Source organism: Pundamilia nyererei, unplaced genomic scaffold (genome assembly GCF_000239375.1).
Source record: "Pundamilia nyererei isolate P.nyererei 1_Seehausen unplaced genomic scaffold, PunNye1.0 scaffold00037, whole genome shotgun sequence".
Taxonomy (NCBI): domain Eukaryota; kingdom Metazoa; phylum Chordata; class Actinopteri; order Cichliformes; family Cichlidae; genus Pundamilia; species Pundamilia nyererei.
Genome location: NW_005187438.1, coordinates 1,551,652 through 1,560,216, shown reverse-complemented (window position 1 = coordinate 1,560,216; position 8,565 = coordinate 1,551,652).

Below are 8,565 nucleotides of genomic sequence, written 5' to 3'. Positions count from 1 at the left end.
GTTTCTTCCGAGTTTGAATTAGCCAATAGCAATTAAAGTCTGTAAATGCGTTTGAGGAACGTGCTCACACACGTCATGTGAAGGAGAATGTTGAATATGCAAGTTTACAGAGCACATTGCAGCTGTTCAAATAATAATAGAAAGCTACCTTATTCACAACACTTCTCCAAACTCTGCACAATTAAGTTGACAGAGTTTTATAGCTCATGCAACCCCGCTGGCATTTGTGTGTCCTCCCTGGATCAGACCATAGATCTTCGCTCCTGTGGATCTGTAAACTACTACACCATCAAGTCGATTGATGTTCAACTGAAATTATATATACAGTCTTAAACAGCGCTGAAGCGCACATTACAAACTTTTTACAAGTATAAGTGAATTCACATTCGTGAAATAATAAGTACATTCGCATAACCAAATTTACAGTAGCGCTAATGGATAAAGCAAAATAGATGATCATCTTGTGAACATTTAAGTGACTTACAGTTATTTTCAGGAGACACAATTGTAATATCTGGGGGGGGAAGTTTCTGCTGTTTCATAAACTGGAACTACTTCACTTGTGTTTTTTCCCTCCCAAGTTTCTCTGCTTTATGGCAGGAAACGTGGGTAGGGGAAATCACAGAGGACTGGTTATATTCCCTTTTCGACAAGCACTTTGATGACACTTTGAATGGGCAATAATTAAAATCTTATTTGCATAATGTTCCCCAAAAACTTTATGGACAGCAAATTTAATTAAACTACCATACTTAAGAACCATGACCTTGAGGCAACCAAGAAAAGGAGATGTTACTTTCCCCTTTCAAAGGTATGCTAATTATACAAAACATTTTACACTCTTTCGTCAATTTTTCAGCACACAGCCTATAGTTCTCTAGTGGGCACATAAAATATCAGTATGGTCCTTTAAGTCTGAACTAGTAAGCAGGACAATTAGAAACCTCTCTGCAGTAAATATTAAGCGGATAGTGTGCATTTGACTAGAAATGAGGGATTAACTACTTAAAATGTTCTGCTTGATCCCTTGACTGGACTTCAAAGTGAAGTTATATTGGAAGAAGAGCGTTTGAGAACATGGGCCGTTATCTGCGGCCCTGTCGTGCTGCTGACACTCAGAAGTCAGAGTGTTTCCAAGAAAGTTTGAACCCCGTGGGAACGCGCTCTGATGACACACAATGAACTAATGGAGCTCATGACTCATCAGAGTATATAATAATGTAGTAGTTCTTTAATTTTACTGAATTTACATCATCCTGTGATGTGTCAAAGTCAAGTAGAGAGTGATGGTTTACTGGGCTCTTCCTCCCTGAGGTTGGCCAAAAAAGTACATTTTCAACTTCTATGTTGGTCAACAAAACATATTAATTTTACAATAATGGGTCTAAAATGTGTGATATGCCTACGTTTTTTATTATTTCATATTTTTAACACTTTGGTTAAGTTTGAGCACCATAACTACCTTTTTAGCTTTAGGAAAACATCATCATGGTTTAACGAATGAATATCTTTCAGTAACTTTTGTTTTAGTCTTATAATTGTGTGATGAGAGTGACGCCTGTATGTATTCATGGAGGTATGTCAGGCTGTTTTCCTGTCTATGAATAGCAGTGGCTGTTCAGCTATTCCTCTTTTCCTTTATGGTCGGCTTACAACTGGGTATATGGAAGAATGCTATTGATGTAGCATAATTGCTGTTGGCGCAGTTTCAGAGGGCGCTGGCTGCCTTACACAGTGCTTATGATTGCTTCTTTCTTGGCCAAATACTCATCACATAGTGATACTTTGGTTCATGTTTCCTCTTTTTTTCCCTGATTCTTTTACTGAATCACAAATCATTGCATTGTGACTGTGCCAGTTCTTAATGATAGATGTTTTAAAGTTGTATGGTTTGATTTCTAATAAAACTGGAAAGTATGAACTTGTGCCAAATACCTTTGGAAGTTAATACAAAAGACCCGACTACTGAGAAAAGCAGCATCCTTTCAATTAATACTGAGCGCACCCAAACTATAATTGCTTTTTTAAGCTGAACAGCAACAATTGTCTGATTGAATTCCATTATTCAAATTTAATTTTACTTTTCAAGTTTTTTACTTGATATGAAATGGTTAAATTCATGTCAGTGATTTATCTGACTGGGTCCTATTTTATATCCAAGCCCCGGCTTCTTTGCCGGTAGCACAGGATTAAATTAGTCTAAAAAAGTTACAAATATTTTCATGCTTCAGAAACACACTTTCTTAACTATGCTGATAAATAATATGCATCGTTTCCTAAATAGAATCAGCAACACTAGTGAAGCGAACTCTTGTTTGATTCTTTGTGCTGGTCCCCTAAGTTTTGTCCTCTAGGTCTCGGCACTCATTTCAAACAAATCAGCCAATTATTCTCTGGCTGTTGATGTCACCATTGATGTCTATGTGAAGGTTTCAAATCCAATATTTCTTTCCCATAAGTGTATGACCTTAATGATTTCTCATTCAACTAAGAATTCCTATGCCAGACGTGTTGCTTCTTACAATGTACTGAACTTGGTTGATCCATGCAGTGTACTATCCTTGGGCAAGGTTTAGTGTATGATGACCTGACCCTCTTGAGGAGGTGGGCCCAGGCTCTGCAGTTCAGTAGAACTTATATAAGTGCGTTATATATAGCATGTAGTATATGGTGTATATGGGACTCCAGTGTTATCTCAATGATGTCTGGCTCAGTGAAAAGCAGCGTGTTAAAGAATTAGTGAATCTGTAATTCATGTGAGAGGATACGTTCAACAACTGCTTCAATTAAACCACAAAATGTATGAAATTGTTAAGCTCATAGTGCTGCACAACAGCACTCATCAAAAGCATTTGTGTAGGTGAAAGAGAGAGAGCGACTGAGAGAGATGACATGCTGATATAAACTGAAGCATACTCGAGCACAAATTGTTAAGTGCAGTGTGAGTGCAGGTAGATTTGGGGAGAGGGGGGCAACTCCAGTCAGGCACACTAGAGGGTAACTGTACTTCCATGAGTGCACCCTAAAATACTCTGCCTGGGTTACACGAGGTGTGATCAGAAAGTTCAGGAGTGGGTCTATGAAAATCTAAGCCCTTACTCTATTTTAAATTCGACTGATTTCCTATTCAACATTAAGCATCTTCTGCAATTCTAGATTGTTTTCAGCGCTGGTGAATTTTTTACACTCTGTACAAGTTCCATTTTTCCCCTTTGCACTTGTGCCAGTCCAGTGGATCCTGGATCTCCTCCTGTGTGAAACATTGATGTTCCAACCTCATCTTGATCGTCGTGATCAGACCACATAGTGGGGAGGCAAATCACCAGGTAGTGAGAAAAGATTGTGTTCCTGTGGCTATAACTATGTTTTCAAGGAGTTCTGAGCTAGCAGGAAATGGCGCTCTTGCATGCACCATACAGTAGTTCAGACAGTTTTTGCTGAATAGTGTCCTTCAAACATGTTTAGGAAGTTTGTGTTGATGGTCTGAACTACAGGGTCGAGTTAATCTCCATAAGAGAAGCGGAGTCAAGTTTGAAATAGTTGTGAAACTGCAGATCATAGTGCACATTATTACAATGCGTTCAATAGTTGATGTTGTGGGCGTTTGAAGATGTTTAAAATCATAAGCCACAGAAATAGAGCCACACTCACTTCAGTTTGGTAAGGTTGTCTTTGAGTGCCTGTTGATGCTAAAGACTTCTTTGAACACCAAAAACAAGCAACATATTTCATCTCAATCCGAAGGCAACCCCAAGCCATTCAACAAACAATGTGGTGTCATAGGTCATGGGTGTTTGACCAGACTGTTGAAGTGAGCTTAAAGAAAGCACAGCACCGAGGTAAAACTTAGCTCCATTTGAGTCTAGAGACGTGTTATACCTCTTCAACAAAGACAGTTTAATTCCATTCATACCTGCAGTGTTTGCTCAGGAGCAAGTATTGGCTTGGTCCCAGAAGAATGAAAAAGGGTCTCCAAATATTGATACCATCAATTTTCAGAATTGTTGCACTGTGGAAAATATTACTGTTATCCCTGCTGCTAAGTCAGCTGTGGTAAGCATACATCAATGACACATTTTTATTGCAAATATGCTCACCCTGCATGGTAATAAATAGATAAATAAATGCATTTTAGATTTTGTTCTTTCCTATTTTGGAAAGGGAAATAAGAAAACATTAAATTGTCTCCAGAATGCTGCTGTTTCAAACCACTTGACTGACTTATGATATATGGTGTTACAGATATATCTCTTAGCTTTTTATAATTTTTTTTATTTTACTAAGTACAACTACTAGGATAATGAATTAAAGGCTTTTCTTAATAACAGTTGTTCGTCCCCCTGATGAGCGTGTTGTTTTATTGGGAGAGATTAGATAAACAACATTTATAATAATAGAGTCCAGTAGATATGAAATGCTCATAAACCCCTGATAAATTTCTAGTTTCTGTGATGTATTTGTGATGAATTTTTCAGGACTTTATTGTTGTTTTATTTTAAATATCTTTGTACAATTCAGTTTACAAACTAATTTTAAAAATCTTTTAGGGGATACAATTACAATTGAAAAGCTTAAACTAAAATTTTGCTGATGCATGTTTTGATTTTATTTAAGTATTTAGTTTTTGTGTAGCATTAAGTGCAAGCTGGCACTACTTGACAGTATTCTGTGCACCTCACAGATTGGTATTTGTTAGGTTTTTATAATTTCCCCTGCCTGGGTCAGAGCGGTAATCCAAGCCTCAAAGCATAACGCTGCTACCACCAGGCTTAATCGTGGGTATGGTGTGCAGTGTTGTCTTTACACCAAACATACGTTTTATAATCATTGCCAAAAATGTTGAATTTTACTCTCATGTGACTGCGTCTGCTTTTTGTGAGACTAATGGAGGATTTTCATCTTAAGAAGGCGTGCTTCAATGCCTCCCTATTGTCCACATATGATGAATATGGAAGGTTTTGTTCACATATTTATACACAGTACTTGCCAAAACCTTGCATGATAACTGGAGTGTGTAGAATTTTTATAACCACTATATGGACACCAATTGTCCTATTGTACTGGTTAATGCAAAAGTAAATGCTGTCACTTAACTGCTATTTTCTCACAGCTGACATTTGTGGCAGTATTGTTATCCAGTTTCTTGGAAAAGTGGGAACAAAATGCACCTTTCTAGTTGTCTGAGTTTGTTTACAACCACCTGTCTCAGATCCACTTTCTTACTTCCCCGAAGTGACTGGACGAAAGAGTAAACACTCCGGAATTGAATTAACTTCTCAGAATTTCACAGAACATGCCGTTTAAATGATATAATATATCTATGCCCTGTGTGTTTTACTGGCTCAATTCAAGCATGACTGCAAATGAATCAAGTGTGGCTGTGAAAAATGAACTCTCTATCAGAGCTTCAGGAAATCTATGGTGCATTGAAAGCAGCATTTAATCAACTATCAAATGATAAAATTGCTTTTCAGCTGGCTTTGGAGGGCGATTGATCTCTTTAAAGATTGATCAGCGTTTTAGGATAGACTCCGAAAGTATTTGACAATAGAGTCAACAAAATTAAAATGAAATGTATAATTTGATAGTAAAATCATGTGTTCTGTTCTCAGTGTGCAGCTTTGTTATCCATATGCTAAGTGTAGTGAAGGAGTCTTTGTAATTGGGGACTGTCTTCAAAGAAAACATAAATCTGCCTGCTGTCTTTGCCAAATGTGTTTGACAAATTATAGTGCTGGCTGATGGCAAAGCTAGTAGCTGTTTTCTCAATTGCCTGTGGTAAATTTCATCTGAAATTATAATCACTTCAAGGTACCTCTTGAGTCAGCTTGAGCAACATTCGCTGGATAAAGAACATTACTAAAGTTCCTTCTAGACTTTAAGAAGTTACACAAGTGTATATTTTCAGTGAATGCTGTTATGAAACTCTCATACTTTCTGTTGGACTGAAATTGCATTTTCCTGAAACATCAGCATTATAAAAATATCATTTAGTGTTGATAACCATCCTTAATATTAATAGATGGCATTGAATTTTGAACATTAAAATTTTTTACATTCTTGAGTAAAAGCCAGCAGGGGGTAGCCCCCAGTGAGTATCTTACTAAAATACCTAACCTCCAAGGACATAGCTATTCTGAAGGAGGCATTTTTTAAGGTTTTACTTATACTTGCACTAGATGACAATAGTTATGTTACACTTTATTGAGCTCTTGGCAAGGTTTAACTGCCTCAGGTCAAGGACTAGTTCAAATGTACACATCCAAGTGCAAGTCCCTCCTGTTAATATTCATATCTAGGGACCAAATTAGAAAGTGGAACCAAGAAAGAACATAGTATTAATATTACAGTACTATTTTTTTTTTTTATACATTTCTGCTATGATCATCATTTCACTTGTAGTGGTGCAACTAAGAATGGGCCTTTCTCGCGTCTGTTAAAATGGTCCTGTTTCAAAGAAACAGAGACTTGTAACTCAGAACAAAAGCTTTGACTACAAATGCAGAGATAAAGGCGTTGTCTAATGCAGTTCTTTACAGTAGACCTCACTGTTGGAGATCTATTTTCAGTAATTAGAGCCATAAAGGAAGTGAAATCTCATCTCGGTTAGGCGATCAGATTGGGCACATCTAAGGCTGCTTTAGATCTTCTATGCAGCTACTTTAGACAAAGGACTTTGGTAATTAACTCAGGGAGCTCCAATGGCTTTGGCTGATTCACTGGTGTCAGGCTTACACAAGGACAATAGCTGGAATGATAACTCGGCCCCAATTCTTTAGCTATGTTTTACGGCACCTAAAAAACAGAATTGTGACAGCCTTTTATTACACCCGTTGTCTAAGCAGAATTTCATCATGTGCATTTTTTAAGACTGTTCAGTCAATAACACGAGTAACTGTAAGAAGTGTGTTATTTGTATTTATTTTAATTGCAGCCCAATTTATGAGATGAGAAAAGTTTTTATTTCAAAGAATAAAATTTTATTTCCCAAAGAATCCATTGTGTATTTTAATAGTGGTTTGACTTGCTTTGGCTTTCCGAGCACAGCTCTTTCTCCTCTTATCCCCTGCAAATATATTACTGCAGCATGTTGAAGTTTTCAGACATTCATAATTGAGTAGTGTATGATGAATAGCACAAGGGTGTTCCATTTCAGGCTTGGAAAACAGTGGAAGGATCTGCAATGAGCCAATACTTTGTCCCCGCTATCAAGCTCCATGTATCTCAATATAGAATACAATTTGCTACAGTTAGTGTGTAGAAATGAATGTGAATTTTATAGCAACATGGCTTTCTTATCATTGTAAATGTAAGTTGCATTTTCCTGAAACCTCACTATTATCAAAACATTAGTGAATGTTTTATTTTTTTGTGCATTAGAGATACTGAATAATTTATTATTTACAGTCACCGGCTACTTTAATAGGCACACCTGTTCAACTGTTTATGCACACATCTGATTAGCAACTCAACAGATTATAGTAAGTAGATATGGTCAAGATGACCTGCTGAAGTATTTTATCTGACTTTTCTGCTCAAATAATTTAAAAAAAGTAGAAATTCTCACTTGGCTAGTCAGTTTAATAGTAGGTAGTTTTACGTGCACTTAAAACTATTTTACATGTGATGGCTTTGCTGTCCACTTCATCAACATAGCCATCTGTAGAACTGTCCTACTCATGATGAAAACTAGAAGTGTATTCTTGGTTGATGCTGAAATGCTTCCCAAAGTTACTTCTACCTTTAACCAGTTAGCAGTCTTTTAGACCTCATCATAGCAACCTTTTTAAAAACATTTCCTACGTTTTTTTTAAGGATGACTTTCTGAGCATAGTATACTATTCTCTTCTCTTCAGTTGGGAGGTTGTTTTTTTTCCACTGCAACTCCTTCTGAAGAAAAATCATTTGGATCAGTTTGGCCAATATTCAGTTTAGCATTTTTAAGTAAGACTTGTAAGAATTTGTTTTTAAACAGTGACATGACTTTAAGTTCTTTCAACATAAATGAGAAATATCATTCTGGCTTCTACTCTCGCCACAGTACAGAAACTGTGTTATTCAAGATCATAAATGACGTCAAATCCAATACAGATCAGAACAAGGACTCAGTTTTAGTGCTACTTAACTGCAGCCTTCATCCAACCACTCCATTCTTTTAAACAGACTTCACAATTTGATTGTCCTTTGTTTAATGATTTTAATATTGCTAATAAAGAGATATTTGTAAAATCTTTCCCTCAAGGTTCAATTTCAGGTCCAGCACTTTTTCAATTTCATATTCTACCCCTACGAAATGTCATCAGGAGAGCATTAATTCTTGTAGTTATGGTGATGACACCCAGCTTTACACGGCTATCGTGGACTTATGGTTTAAAATAAGAATCACAGAGAGTTTATGAGCGGCAGAAAACAAAACTGGCTCAACCACAACGACATAATTCTTAGTTACTGAAGCCCAGACAGAGAATCTGTCATGTACAATTATTGGCAATTAATTCTTCCAAAACAGTAAAAAAAAATAAAATAAAATCTGTCATCTTTGGCCTGGAGCCTAGTTTTGAGCAG